The sequence below is a fragment of the Saccostrea echinata genome, unplaced genomic scaffold, assembly GCF_033153115.1.
Source record: "Saccostrea echinata isolate AGI-Se365-2 ecotype Australia unplaced genomic scaffold, CSIRO_AGI_Sech_v1 ptg000022l, whole genome shotgun sequence".
Lineage (NCBI taxonomy): Eukaryota > Metazoa > Mollusca > Bivalvia > Ostreida > Ostreidae > Saccostrea > Saccostrea echinata.
In genome coordinates this window covers 3,243,167-3,259,387 of record NW_026889771.1, presented here as the reverse complement: position 1 = coordinate 3,259,387, position 16,221 = coordinate 3,243,167, and the positions used below count along the sequence as shown (strand labels likewise).

The window sequence follows — 16,221 nt, the reverse complement described above, 5'->3', positions numbered from 1 at the left end:
TCAAACTGAAATAGAATATCGGTTATTTAAAAATGGTTCTTATTTTATTCTTATCTAGAACTTTTAGTATCTATAATCATTTTCTAGTTTACGTATAATTTTTTAACTAATACAACATGTACAAGAGGAGTTCAATGAAAGCAGTAAGTATATGATGTATCTAAATCGTTTTATCGAAACAGGTGCGAATTGACCGAACACCGCTTTTATATCAATGGAAACGCAAAACTGAAAAACACAAAAGAATGAAAAGGAGGAAGTAAATTATCAGTAAAGGATAGACAGACGACATAAAAATATATTGTGCTCGAGATAAAGGTAATTAACCGCTACAGTTTTATGGTGAGTCTACTTCAGTTTTGTGTAAAATATGTATCTTAATATTTCATTTATTTAAAGCGAAAGTAGACACATGTGTTTTTCATAGTAATTTTTGGGAAAATGTGTTTGTTTAGGTCCGATGGATAAATTAAGGAATGACACCAGAAAGAAATATGTCTTTTTAGGGAGGTTTGGAGATTACATGTGCGATTTTGTACAATTACTAAAGTTTTATAAATGAAGAACCACACCAGAAATATAATCTTGAACACTGAATGAGCATTAGAAATTGAAGTAACAAGAGACAAATAATCATCAAGTTCTTCACTGTAAGTATTAAAGCTGATTTTTGTGAATTGTAGGGCTGGGATGATACAACTTTTTCTATATCGATACGTATCACAATGTTTGAGCCACGATATGCTATGTATTGAAGTAAACAAAGAAAAACATAAGTCAGAATTTTTTTGCGATATTTCGATATTTCTTCATGCGCATCGATATGCATATCGTCCTCACACAGAATCGATATTATCGATATCTCGATCGAAACATCCTCCCAGCCCTAGTGAATTGTCTCTTAAACAAAACAGGCCGGGCCATGATATAAATGTCAAATAATCAATCATTCCCATGATGTGTTAGTTCTACTTACATGTGTTCAAACCATGACCCCTTTGGCAAGGATTACATGGATGACCAATAAATATGGAACAATTTTGATCAGAAATATTTTGACATTCTTAAGAACAAAGTGGATAAAAGTTAATTTTGAACTTTAATTGATATATGACATGTTTCTCAGACAATAAATAAACTTGTATTCTCTTTCGAGTTAATTGTTGCATTTTATGAAATTTTATATTATCAGAACTCATTACTCCCTATTATATAAAGAAGATCCCTCTTGATTTTTAGGTTGGAAGGTCAGTGTAAGAAATTCATTATAATGTAGTTGCTTAAAATGGTCGACTTCAGATGATAATTATAATTAGCTTTTTGCTTTGCATTTTTTACAATGAAATTTATGTAAACTTCCTATCAACATGATCAAATGTGAGAAAATTAATATTGCATATAATAGTTTCCAGAGGAAAAGTCTTAACTTAAATCTATAAGCTTTTACAATGAAATTTTATACTGACATAACTCCCTATGACTTAAAGAAGACCCCTACTGAGTTTGAGGTCAAAAGGTCATAGGCCAAAGTCAGAAAAACATTATAAATAATATTGCATAAAGTGGATTTTAGATGATCATGATGATAATAAACTTTTTTTGTTCTTTTTCTAAGATTTTGCAATAAATCAGGGTTTGACACTTATTCACTAAGGCATGTCTGACCGACCCAGTCTAGTAAATGAGTGGTCGGTCATGTCAAATGTTCGTGAACTAGACCGACTGGTTGTTTGAATGAAATGAATGTTAATCCTCATTTCAGTCTTTCAAATAAAATGTTCTAAAAAACTTTTTAAAGAAATTTTCTTAATTTTCTGATTGTAAACACAGCAATTGCTCTGAAAATGAAAACTTCCCTGCATGACACAATCTCTATTTTTAGCCCGGCTGTAATAGACAAGTTGCGATCAAAACTAGCTTTGTTCAGTGTGAAAAGTTATCAAATAATATATTCTTTAATTTATATTTATGGTAATAATTTTTTAAGTTTCCCAAATGTTCTTTAAAGCTTACAATATTTGCATGTTCCGCTTAACCCGACTCATGGTGTGCGACCTATGGAACAGTCTGTCAAAATGTATATCTTAACATGTGCGAGAGATAGTAAGGTTTTGAAACTCTTTTTCGTTAAAATAGTAGGTTATAAAAAGAAAATTTTGAAGTTTGGTTGGGCTAGTGGTTTTATGGTCAGAGCTAGTAAAAATTATGGGAAGTAGACTGACTGGTCTTGTACGCATTAAAAAATTAATGTTAAACCCTGTAAATGTAATCATATTGCCTGATTAATTTGAATTAAATATAAGTTACTGCAATTTAATTTGAACTGCATTCATATTTAAAATTTAATGCAAATTAGTTTAATTAATTTAATATACATCAAATTGCTTTGCATTAACTCGGTGTGAACACTAAGGCCATTATAAAAAAAATTCCTAGATTCTCATCCAAATTTTTTGAAAAATCGAGGCGTGTGGCAGATTTTATTTTCTATTTTTTCTTTTTTTCTTTGTGTTTTTGTTGACCTGATCAATCAGTGCAGATTTATCTATAATGCCCGAATAAAAGTCATAGTAGAGTTCCTTGTAAATATGCATATCATTCTCTTCCTATTATCATCACCAGTCTAGCACAATTAACCAATGATCCTTGTTTAATACATATTAGAGCAATTAACGTCTTGTCAGCTGTCAAAATCATGCTGACATTTGCAGGATTTAAAATGAAAGTTGAATATAATGGTAGTTGAATACCGATCCCAATCAGAATCAAGACACAGAAAAACAGAAAAAATCGAGGCAGGGGTAAAAAAAATTGGGGAAGGCAAGAATTTTTTATCACGACCTTATTATAAGCAAAGCTAATTTGAATTAAATTTTGACACATAACATGTGTAATAGCAAAATTAAACCACATGCTATTATTGAGTGAAAAACAAAGGAAATTAATTAAGTTTATCATTCAAATGTGGAAAGACTCTACAAGACAGACTCTATGACATAATGTCAATTGTTTATCAGCTCTGCTTCAGGTGACTAATTTGTAATTCTTAATAGCTCTATTTTAATTAGTAATAAAATGTTAATGGGCATTAGTTTAACAGTCTAGTGGACACAACTTAAATTCACATTTGTTTAATTTGAATTTTCTTACTTCACATTGAATTAAAAATTTAATGTGCATTAATGTGAACAGTGCACAACTGCATGAAGAAAGACATCTATCGATTTTAAAGCCACATAGTGAAATGTCGGGATCAATCCATCTTCTTTCTCTGTAATTATGAATTTAATAGGTCTTGCACCTACTGAATTTATCCATGACAGGGGGACATAAATTCTCTGAATAAAAGCTTGTTTATAGACAATTGTACATGTTCATATTTTTTTGTCAGGAAGATATATGGTAAGTCAGGTGAGCATTGTGAGCCATGGGCCTTTTGTTTTTAAACATTAATTGTTTTGGGATCAGTGCATCCAAACATAAGGGTTCAAACACAAGAAAAAAACCAAGGGTCAATCTTTTGATACATTGTAGGAAGATATTTTCTCCAGCCAAAAATCAATAAGACTGACGTAGGCAACCTTGGCAGGTATATACATGTAGTAAAACTTCCTATTTATACATAAGCATGTAGGTCTTATCAAGACTTGAACTAAACTATAGTAAATTAAAGCTCAGAACCTCATTATACAGTGACTTTAAAGGCATTCGGTGATATGTAAGTTGTAAAAGTTTAATTTGCATATAGCACAGGACTACCAGAATATTAATGTTTACAATTTTAGAAGGTGTGTTCAGTGCTCTATACGAGATCTTTTAGATTTTATATTCAGATTGGTCCTGATTAGAACTGTTAAAAATGTCAAATGACAATCATATTTTTTACACATAAAAACATGTAGCATATAGTACACTTTAGTTCCAATATTTATACTTATTGCATGTAGTTTTTGTCAAAGGGTGTGGGGAGGGGGGGGGGGAGTTGTTATCATTTTTACTTTCTTACATGCATGTATAATAGTTTGGGCCATGGTTATCAGCTTGAATAGCTCAGTTGGTAGAGCACCTGACTAGTGATGCAGGCCTAGGGTCCAGTGTTCCATTTCCAATACAGCCATTCAATTTCTTCCTTTCCTGTTGCATATAATTTCTGTACCGTTGACCACCGCTGGACATTCAGGTGAAAGTCCTGCCAGGGGCAAGATAGAACTCGGTAGGTTTTGTCTTCAAAGGTGAAGACAATTTAAGGAGGGAGGGGCAGTGGACATCACCTGGATAGCTCAGTTGGTAGAGCACCTGACTTATTAAGTGATGCATGGGTTTGATTCCTGGTCCAGCCATAAATTTTCTCCTTTCCTTTAATTTAGATATGTATGGTGAGAGGTATTTTAAATAACCCTTTTTGGTTGACTTTGCTATGTACTTGATCTCATTAATGTGTTTTCAACTGTTTTGTGGGTGCCCCTTCATGCTTATCATCTTTTAACTTATAGCCTGGCAATTATTTTTTGATAATTTTTTCAATATAATCTTGACCTACAACCTTAAAATGACTACCTTAAAATGGTGAAAGATTTGGTGAGGTTTTTTTTTAATATTAAGGCCTTTTGTTCACAGTTCTCACTTTTATTGTTACATGTACTAGGTCATTTATGCAGAAACTCTTTTAAAAATCATTATTACAATACAGTAATTGTTCAACCTCGCTCAGAAAAACTTCATTAAACTTAATAGGTTAACAAATATTTTGACCACACATTTTTTTTCATTTTGTGTTTTCTCATTATGTAAGTGTCAAGGATACCTGCATACTTATAAACGAATTGAAAAATCAATGCTCTAGCTGGGTTGGGGCAGTTAATGGCCTCTATAAATCGAAGTGGATAATATAAAAAAGCTAGCTGCTTCATACACATACAAATCTCTGTGAAAGCTACATTTAAACTACTAAGGTATACAGACTGTACCATATATAGAGAGAGGTTTAGCAAACCAACATGTATCAGTTTTATTATTGACAAATTACACATATCCACTTACATGTAGATAGCTGAGTACATGCAAGCCCAAACTTGTAGCTTACATTTCCGTTTCTGCTGGGTTTTTTTTTTTAAATAAAAAAGTGTGTTTTTCTTAGACCTGAGGATTTCTTGCGAATACTTAATTATGTGAAGAACTAATCGTCTATGACTGAATAATAAAGTTTTATAGTAAGAGTGTTAAATACACAACATCTAGACTTTCAAAGCTTGCTTTGAGGGATGAAAATTATAAGAATGGCTCTTTTCAATTTGTTTCCTATAAATATATGCATATATTTATTTAAGGGCCCCACTCTGCGGGTGCCCTATAGTGATCAGTCCGTCCGTCTAGCTGTCCATCTGTCCGTCCGAGATCTCTTGTCTGGAGCATATCTTCTCTCTCCTTGGCCCAATCTGGCTCATACTTCACCCACAGAGTGTATTTGGGTAAATTGTGTGCAATGACCTTGAATCATGTTTCTAGGTCTAAGGTCAAGGTCATAGCAGAATCATATGAAAAATCCTTGTCCGGAGCATATCTTCTCTCCTCTTGATCCAATGTGGCTCATACTTCACTCACAGAGTGCCACTGGTCAATGGATGTGCATTGACCTTGAACAAAGTTTTTAGGTCAAGGGTCAAGGTAAAAAAAAAGCCTCTCTGTTTAAAATCTTTGTTCGGTGCATAATTTCTTTCCCTTAAGTCCAGTCAGCCTCAAACCTTACCAATTGACTTAGGGTATGGATCATTTGTGATTTTCCTTCCATATTTCTGATAGAGGATATGCAACAATTTTCATAGAGGATATGCAGCATTTGTGATTTTTGTGCCGTTTTTTGATGGAAGGTGTTGAGCACTCGTGATTTTCGTGCCATTTTTTATTATAATGAGGATAACATAGAAGCCATTTAGACTCAAACAACACATCCCTTAATAGTATACAAATGTTCCTCTTCAAAATAAACCCTTTTCCAGCTACCTTACGTTTCCATGTTCATTGCTGAAAGCAGGGCCCTTTGAGATGGCCACCATCTCAATGATATCTAGTTTAAAACAGTGATATACAAGTTGAATTTCATGTCTTTTTTAATTTTTTTTAATGATAAGGACTTCTACATTCCAAAAAAATTACAGTACACATGAAAAGTACCTGCCTGTACAGGTACTACATTCCTAAATAAGAAAAAATATGTAAATGTGTACATATGTACCTGTAATTCTAACTTGTAGTTTACACCTACTGCTAAACCTCTCTATTAATTTGCTAAATACAGAGAGAATGACCTTGTCAAAATGAGACAATATCATTTAGCTGTTAGATAGTTTGATTCAACACTGCATACAGTAATTAATACAAAAGACAACAGCTTTCGTAAAGCTTAAAATCAGTTCTGATCTGTATAATAATAAAAAAAATAATGAAAATTATCTTCTTTCCTCAAAAAATACTGTAAGATCAGCTAGCTACATGTACCTTGAAGAAATGGTATATTTCTTTTCATGTACACCATTGGGTGGGGCATTCATCTAGGACCATAGGAGGAAGGGAAATAAAATTAATTGATTTCCCTGACTTAATTTTTATTTTGTACATTGAATTGCATTTAATATGTGTAATTGTTTAAAATAATTTTAATGCATTTTATTTTAAAGTGGAATTACCCTCTGATAAGAGAGATAACGAACTCCCTCATAAATGTCCAATCCAGAATTTAGAATTGAAGACCATTATACAGTGGCTTGCAAGATGCAAACATTGGCTTCTGTTTTCTTTTGACAATATTTTTAATAGTTATTAATAACATTTGCACCTATTTTTTAACTATTGCAAAGTAAATGCTGTAATTAATTAAGATACATTGTATTTTTTTCTATTTATACTAGTTTAAAAAGTATAGTAATTTATCAAGTACCATGTATGTAGTATTTTTATTTTTTGTACAATTTTACCTCACCTGAGCTGAAAGCTCAAGTGAGCTTTTCTGATCACCCATTGTCAGGTGTCCGTCCATCTGTCTATTATGTCCATTTGGCTGTAAACTGTTCACATTTTTTACTTATTCTCAGGAACCACCGGACCAATTTTAACCAAAAGTAGCAAAAAAAATCTTTGGGTAAAGGGGATTCTAAATTGTTCAAATAAAGGGCCAAGCCTGCTTCCAAGGGGAGATAATCAAGTAAAGGCAAAAAAGGGTTGGTCAGTAAAAAATTTTTTCAAGAACAATTGGGCCAGAAAAGGTGAAACTTATGCAGAAGCTTTGTGAGGAAGTGCAGATTCTAAATTGTCCAAACCATGACCCAGGGGGTGGAGGTGGGGGGGTGGGGGGTGAGATTACAATAAGGGGCAAAAGCAAAACATTATATTTATAAGGAATTTTTTTAAAAAATCTTCTTTTCAAGAACTACTGGTCAGGAATAGAAATAATGCAACATGTGAAAGCTTCTAGACATAATGTAGATTGTAAATTGTTCAAATCATGGGCTAGGGTTAGGGTGGGGCCACTATAATGGATGAAATTTTTTACATTGAAACTTATAGGAAAAAATCTTTAAAAATCTTTTTAAGAACCCCTGGACCATTTTTCTACAAAGAATGATTGCACTTAGTGTACAAAACGTGGCCCCCGGTAAATTGCGCTAAAATAAAGTTTAGAAAAATGGCCCATGAGATGAATAATGCGATTCTTCTATGTCTAAATCGCAGCTTTGCGAAATTACAGGAATTAAAAGTCCATAAAAATAAAGAATGATGCTGTGTTTTGTAAGAGGGGTCACTGCAATTCACGAATCTCCATTGATATTCAAAGTTATTCCGATTTTTAAAGCCGTAATACATGGTGAGCGCATTGTTGCCCAAATTTCTCAGAAGGACAGAAGGTGTATATCTGTTGGAAATTCATCATATTTAAAGGAGATTTTTGGGCAAGGCTGCACTCGGGGTAAACTTTTTGAAAAAAGGTACAAAACACCAACCGTTTCCTTCACTATTCACGGGTATTTACATGTCATTGACCTCATTGTGACCTGTTAAATATTCAATTTATCATGTGATTTGTAGACATGGGTAACTTTGTGAGTACAAAAAAAATCAATAATTCACGTGGCTTTAGCTCTGATTAGCAAATCAGACCGTTACATTTTCAATTGATCAACATCGAATTATTTTTTTTCTGCCTAGTATTTTTAGTAGTGCCAAATATTGCTAAAATATTCATTATTTTGAAAGTAAATTTAACATTTTGAATATTTCCAAATCGGTATTTTTTCTGTAATTTTGCTCATTATTTCTGTAATTTTGCTTACTAGTGCATGTGTATTTTTCTTTCTTTTTCTCCCCACCCCTTCTTTTTGGTACATTTTCTACATTTTTGCTTTGTTTATTTTATATTAATTATGTATTTACGTTGACCTTGATGTAGGGAGAGGGCTAAAATAGGCTGACCCTTCTATTAAATTCCATTTACTTTTCTTAACAAGATATTCTTTAAATTAAAACATACATCTATACTGATTTCAAAAGAGTTCAATATAAACTTTTCAAAGGAGTTCTTTAAGTATTTATAAAATTCCTCTTTTGGTAAAACCCAGGTCTGTAGGAAGTAATTTCTGTTTTTGGGGCACAACCATACATATTTAGTTGGGGGCACTATCAACTACCAAAAATTCCTTGACAAGCAAAAAAAAAGGGGGGGGGGAGGGGGCATCAGACGTACATGTAATTATTGAAGGGGCACAAGTATATGGTAGCTATGTTTTCTATAGTGTTCTATATTAATATTGTTCAGGTATTAGGTCCATATTTGAAGACAGAAAAAATAATGATGCTACTATTCATAAGAAATATTTGACAGATGAGGGTATTGGGATTTTAAATAGGGCAAAATGTAATGATACATATGTATTTTAGTTTTAGTCCTTGGATTTAGGGGTTCGCTTGGGGGGCTCAATGAGTTTCCAAGGCATAGTCTACATCTTAGCAATAGCATCATTCCTCAAAATGTTGTTGACTGTAAAAATATAGGTACACAGGGTAGAAGTATGTATAGATTGTTTAACACTGGAAAGCTTACTGGGACAAAAAAAAAAAAAATAAACAAAACAAGCAAGCACACATACAATTAATAAAATTGTTCAAGTGATTGGAGAGAGAGAGTTTATTATTATTATTTTAAAAATTCGATACGACACTAATCTTTTTGAAAATGCAAAAGAAGTTTTTCTTTCATGTTATTTTTATTTTTTTCATTAAAATATTGTGAAGTGTGTGTTTACATGTACAAGAAGGCCTGGTTTATTTAGTGTTTATTTTTCACTTATACGCCACGTACGTTTCTTAAATTGCGATCGCAACTTACCCTATTTAAAATAAAAATATTTTCGAAACAAAGTAACATTTCATTCACCTGTTGTTTTTTAAGTAAGCTGCTAGATTTTGTTTATTTACTATATAACTTCAAGGATCTACCAGAACCTACCAAAAATTGGGAAAAAAATCTGGTTTTAGGGAGGGAGTACATGTACATCTTCAAGATCCTCCCCAGCACCCCTCTTTCAAAAAAATAAAAAAAAAATAAATGGCGTAATCCTTGAGGAGTTTAAACATGTTCTTTGTGTGTTACTTTTGTGTATATTTTTTTATTATATCTTGCTGAGAAGTTCCCAGGAGCCATTATATAATTGGCTATTACATTTTTTCAATCAATCGATGAAATGCCCCGCCTACTCCGTATATTAATGAGACACAATTAAAACCCAGCTCGGACAAGCGCAACATTCCGGAATTAACACCACTAGTGGGCATTTTTAATTACCTTTAATAAAAACTAAAGTGCCGTTTTCAATGTAAATTTTGCAAGTAATGTACCACAAAGATAACAAAATATGGGTTAGGTGTAGAATAATTAAGATTTGAGTTAATTAGATGACTTTAGAGGGGTCCGAAAAAGGGGCCACGGCAATATGCTTAAGTGGAAACATTCTTTTTAAAAGGGACCTGGGCTTTTACAATTGGGAAAAATCATCAACATTTGTATGAAATTGGGAAAAATCAATAAAATTGTAAATAACCTTAATTAATTAAAAGGTAAAATAAAATATATAAGTAAATGTTACATCATTTATTGAATATATTTGCTACAAAATAAATTAGGCACAGTTCTATGTTTAACTTTTTTAAAAATCTTTGAAAGTTCTCAATAATTGTGACCGTCATATATTGCAATATTATTTTTGCCACTTTGTAGACATAAGAGAAAATTCTTCTCGTAATAGCCATCGAAGATGGGATAATCTGACATGATTTATGACAAATGATTTATTTTTCTAACAAACTATTAAAGCTTTCTAAATTACCCTAATCATATTGCCGCAATTTATTTTTATTATTACTGTATACAGGGAAATTTTCGTCCCCATTTTATTTTCGCCCCTTTTGCCCTACTCACAGGTGGGTGAATTAAAAACAGGGTGAATTCAAAGAACACAGTATAATTTCTTAAACAGAACTGTGACTGGGTGAATTTAAAACGAGGCGAAATTACTTGCAAGTGTGAAAGGGCAAAAATAACACGGGGCAAAAATAACCATGTATACAGTATTTTTTTAAAAAAAATTAATGGATTCAGGTTAGAGTTGGCTTAAAGATACATGTCGAAAGATTTCCAAATGCCAGAATTTCATTAGCATGTAATACTGTAAACCAATTGTTATTCGCATCATCTTTAATTCACAATTTATCAGTTTGCAATCAATCTGTCATGATTAATTTTCGCGACCAACTGGCAAGGAACATTCTACAAAAATACACAGCAAAATAAATGGTTCGCAGTGATAAAAATTTGCGATTAAACAAGGTCATAAGACTTCTGGATATTTCTTGCATGCGAATAAAAGTTTGTTGACAGTATTTTTTGATTATCAAAGATAACATAATAAAAGGAAATATCATTTGAAAGCTTGTTAAATTCAATATTTAATTATCCTAACTTAAACTTTAATTGATAACTTATTTAAAATATATTATTTAAATTTTGATGTAAATTTTAGTGCATGAATATTTTTTAAATCAACTTTTTGTATTTAATTACCCCTCAAAGTGGTTATTTGGTCCTTTAAGGTAAATTAAAGATTGAACTTAAAAAAACTTTTTATCTGATTTTTATATCAAAAACAGATATCTTCAGGTTAAAAAAATCTAGAAATAAACTTGCTTGTCTGTACACCTTAAAACACATACAACTTGATTGACAGTTAACATAGTTAATACCCTGTATAGAGTTGATGTGCAGACAAAATAAGTGAGAATGTGAGAATAACATCAGGAAAATTTAGTCTAAGGTCCTTCTTATTATTTAATTTTTAAAACCTACATAATAATTTTTTTTCTAGTTTGGTTGTCAGTTTGTACCAAATTCAATGTAAATTGTTACTTGTTACAAATAAGAAATGCAAAATGTGCATCTTTACAGAGTTATGTCCCTTGCCATCCCCAACATTACTCATTGACAGCAATTACCTCAGCTCGCTTAATAATTTATTTGAATATTTTTCTTTTCTCTACTCAACAAGAATTTTTATTGTATAATTTAAAAATAGAAATACATGATTAAAATATTTCCTTTAAAGCACACGGAGAGAAACAAAACATTTACAGAAGCTGAATTTAAAAAATGAGAAGAATATAATCAACTAATTGAGACTGTATTAGTTTATAATACATTCGTGTTCCTATAGTTGAGAGACTTGAACTGTGACAATCATCGTATCAAAATAATTAATGAAAAGTAGTTCATTTACTATAGTTGACATTACATTCATCGGAAAATGAACAGAAAAATTTCTCCATAGAAATACATTAGTTCAAAGTGAAGAAAGTAAAGAAAATTGAATTATTCTAATTTAAATGTAAACTGCTGTCAGAGTTATATTTTTATGATGAAAAATAATCAATGATCTTCTGGGGCTAGGATTGGTGTACAATACATGGTGTATGAATATCCCTTAAAGTTTCCTCTAAAAATAGACACGGCGAATTGTAAAAACACTTAATTGACCTATTCCGAAGAAGGATGGTGATCATGAATAGTAAGAAGTTTTGCGCCCACTTAATTTTATGTACATACTTTATGAACTTTATTAAATAAGTATTAATTTACTTCTAAGTCTTTTGAAATTCCCCAAGTACTGTTTCTAATATTCTAATTTATATTGTAATTTAATTAAAATAGAAATATCCATCTTCATGCAGGTACACTTTAATTTTGCTTTTTATCTTGGAGAATGTCTTCATTCTTGATTGTTTTGGGTTTTTTTTATAAATAATTTGATTATTTTTATAGTTTTTATAATCTGAATGTAGTAAAAATTGAAGGTTTGCATGAATATTGACATTCCTGTGGATAGATTTATTTCCAAGTTCAGGGATGAGGCCAGATTGAAATTTATAGAACTGGGTAACAATAGAAATGATAACCCTGATATGTATATATATCCATGGACAGTTTTTTGGAAATAACAAAAACATAGAGGATATTCAATGTTTTGTAGTTGGATATGGAATTAATTTCACAAGTGGGACAGGATTTTTATTCCAATACTTTTACGAGTGCGAAGCAAGAGTGAAAATATATTAAAAAAAACCTGTCTCATGAGTGAAATAAATTCCATATCAATTACAAAAGATTGAATTTTCTGTTTATTATATTTTCTTTGATTTTCCCTATGCCTCTGTCTTTTCTTAACACAGCTTAGTGTCATAGGCTGTGACATCATAATTGAGTGGTTGAGACGTCATAGCTTAACAATTATGAGATTGAAAACATTTTAACATGGATTTTAGCAACATATTTGAGAACATGGAGAAGGAATTGACAGTTTTAGTCTCTATCAAGACGGTTTAGTTACTATCTCTATCCTATGATGACACACCAAAATTATTTTTTACTTACTTTAATATCCTTTCACACTGTGGCAGAATATCACTTTGGTATCCTTTCACACTGTGAGAGAATATCACTTTTATTTTTATTCAGTAAATAAATTACAGTATTTTACTGTTGAAAATGTAATAAATTTACTTTAATTTCATAAAAGTAAGAGATCAATTCTTGAAAATTTGTCTGTATTTTATCAAGTAAAACAAAACATTTTAATGTGCAAAATTTTTAGTTTATGAATGGCACTAATAGATACATGCAAGTCCTGGTAAAATTATAAACTTGCATATTTTTATTTGACCTGGAGGAGTCCATGGAGAATATCACACTACTGTTTAGGTCTCAGCCCTGGTATCAGCCCAAGCAAATGCTTACGTTGGCCAAATCTTTTCAAAATATGATGTGTTTATGTACTTGGTAAACAAGAAACCGACACGGTAGCTCAGTCGATAGAGTGCTTGCTCCATAATCGGAAGGTCTTGGGTTCGAATCGCCACGACTGACCCAAGTAGATTAAAAATAGGTAGCAACTGTTCTTTTGTCAAGTGCTCAGCACTTTGAAGTGAAAATTGCAGGTTATTTGGATGAGACCATTAAAACTGAGATCCCGTGTCATGATAGGCGTTGGCATAATAAAGAACTCACTGCTCAATGGCCCTGAGTGCCGAGTAAAGGTTTCAATTTGAAGCCCTTCACCGTTCTATGTGAGTGAAAATTTCTTGAACAAGACGTAAAACAACATACAATCAATCAATCAATAGTAAACAAGAGTTACCTCTCTTGCATCACAAGTACCATCATTTGATGCAATTTTTTAAAAAACACTTTTTTCAATAACTAAGCATAAATAAATAATTTTTGAAAATTCAGATCTTATTGTAGTTTACATTATACATTTCTTTAACACAATTATTACTCCAAACCACACAAATTAAGCAGAAATAATATTGGTCTATGAAATTTGAGGGGAAACAGCCCGGGCCTTAACAACAGGCCAAGACAGAGATTGTCCAGCTCCTTTGCTTTCTTTCTGGTTGAATAATTTGTTAGAAAATGTTATGAACCAGAGCCTTAGACTTGTTTTCTTTTCATTGTTTTGTTTTAGCATGTCCTTGGTTTGGACAGTTTGGAGCTCAGCACTTAGGTGATGTTAAGTTTTATGTATGACTGTGGTCGACCTTGACATCATTTGCCATTGTAATCAGATTTCTATACCATGATCTCCACAATTCTGAATGAAGTTCTATTAGATTTGCACAAAATAAAGTCAAAATTCAATTGAAAACTTGCATACCTGAAAAATATTTCCCACTCGCTAGCATACGGTTAGTATAGTACTGTAGTTCCTGATTTTCATTATCTGATTTTGTGACCATGTTGGGTACCCCTACCATTGACATGTTGTAACACTTGTAAGGAAAAACATTTCGGAAATATTTCTTGCTTTTATTTATTGTTATATGGTGTTTGTTAAAGGTATATATATGCCAATTTTCAACAAAAGACATTAATTTAATTAGAAAGGAGAATATCTGCACATCCTTCATACAATATAGATATATTGAAATTAATAAAAATTATATATATATATATATATATATATATATATATATATATATATATATATATATATATATATATATATACACATATGTACGATAATCATGAGAGTAAAATGAAAAAAAAATGTTTACAGTGATAATGATCTTAGTATAGCATCTGTTTGACAGTTTGGAAAAACACGTAAGTTAATATGTACTAGGGAGCATTCTCTGTCTAATAAAAAGTATTTTTAATCGAAAAACTAATGGTGTACTGGCCATGAACTTGGTTTTCAGTTTATCTTAGCCGAATCTCTTTCAAATTAAGCCTACTTACTAGTTAAAGCTTCTAATTAAGCTCATTAAATTTCTCCAATGGTAGTTACAATGTTGTATTTAAGAGTTAATTTTGAATATTTTTGGACTGCATATCTAGATTATACCGGTAGAATATTTCTGAACTATCAAAAAAAGAATTACATTAATGTTGATGATGCTGTTAGATTTTCATCTAAGCTGACAACTTTAAATAATGTGGCATGAAAAAAAAATCATCTGTCCTTCCTTTTTTAGCTCACCTGAGCTGAAAGCTCAAGTGAGCTTTTCTGATCACATTTTGTCTGTAATCCGTCTGTCCGTCTGTCTGTAAACTTTTCACATTTTCGACTTCTTCTCCAGAACCACTGGGCCAATTTCAACCAAACTTGCCACAAAGCATCCTTGGGTGAAGGGAATTCAAGTTTGTTCAAATGAAGGGCCACACCCTCTTTCAAGGGGAGATAATAAAGAATAAGTGAAAAATTAATAACATCTTTTAAAAATCTTCTTCTCAAGAACCACAGGGCCAGGAAAGATGAAACTCATGTGGAAGCATCCTCAGGTAGTGTAGATTCAAATTTGTTCAAATCATGACCCCCGGGGGTAGGGCGGAGCCACAATGGAGGATCAAAGTTTTACATATAAATATATAAGAAAAACCTTTAAAAATCTTCTTCTCAAGAACAGAAAAGCCATTATGAGTCATATTTATATGGAAGCATCCTCAGATAGTGTAGATTCAAATTGTTCAAATCATGACCCCTTGGGGTAGGGCAGGGCCACAATGGAGGATCAAAGTTTTACATAGAAATATATAGGAAAAAACCTTTAAAAATCTTCTTCTCAAGAACAGCAGAGCCATGATGAGTCATATTTATATGGAAGCATCCTCAGATAATGTAGATTCTATTTTGTTCAAATCGTGACCCCCAGGGGTAGGGCAGGGCCATAATGGAGGATCAAAGTTTTACATAGAAATATATAGGAAAAACCTTTAAAATTCTTCTTCTCAAGAACAGCAAAGCCATGATGAGTCATATTTATATGGAAGCATCCTCAGATAATGTAGATTCTATTTTGTTCAAATCATGACCCCTGGGGGTAGGGCAGGGCCACAATGGAGGATCAAAGTTTTACATAGAAATATATAGGAAAAATCTTTAAAAATCTTCTTCTCAAGAACAGCAAAGCCATGATGAGTCATATTTATATGGAAGCATCCTCCTGATGACCTCCGGGGATAGGGTGGGGCCACAATTGGTGATCGAAAATTTTACTTGGGAACATATAGGAAAATATCTTCTTCTCAAGAACTGAAAATCATGTTTAGATTTGGAATCATCCTCAGATAGTGTAAATTCAATTTTGTTCAAATGATAACCCCTAGGAGGTAGGGTAGGGTGCAAT

At 32.0% G+C, this 16,221-nt stretch overlaps 1 protein-coding gene across 1 annotated transcript in view; it reads left to right on the top strand.

Moving 5' to 3' along the window:
- The first annotated feature begins 229 nt into the window (after positions 1–229).
- LOC133190238 (uncharacterized) overlaps positions 230–16,221 on the top strand; it is a 68,587-nt gene continuing 52,595 nt past the window's right edge. Inside the window, exon 1 of the mRNA XM_061325749.1 lies at positions 230–318. The gene's annotated coding sequence lies outside the window, so the exon portion shown is untranslated. The remainder of the gene's footprint in view (positions 319–16,221) is intronic.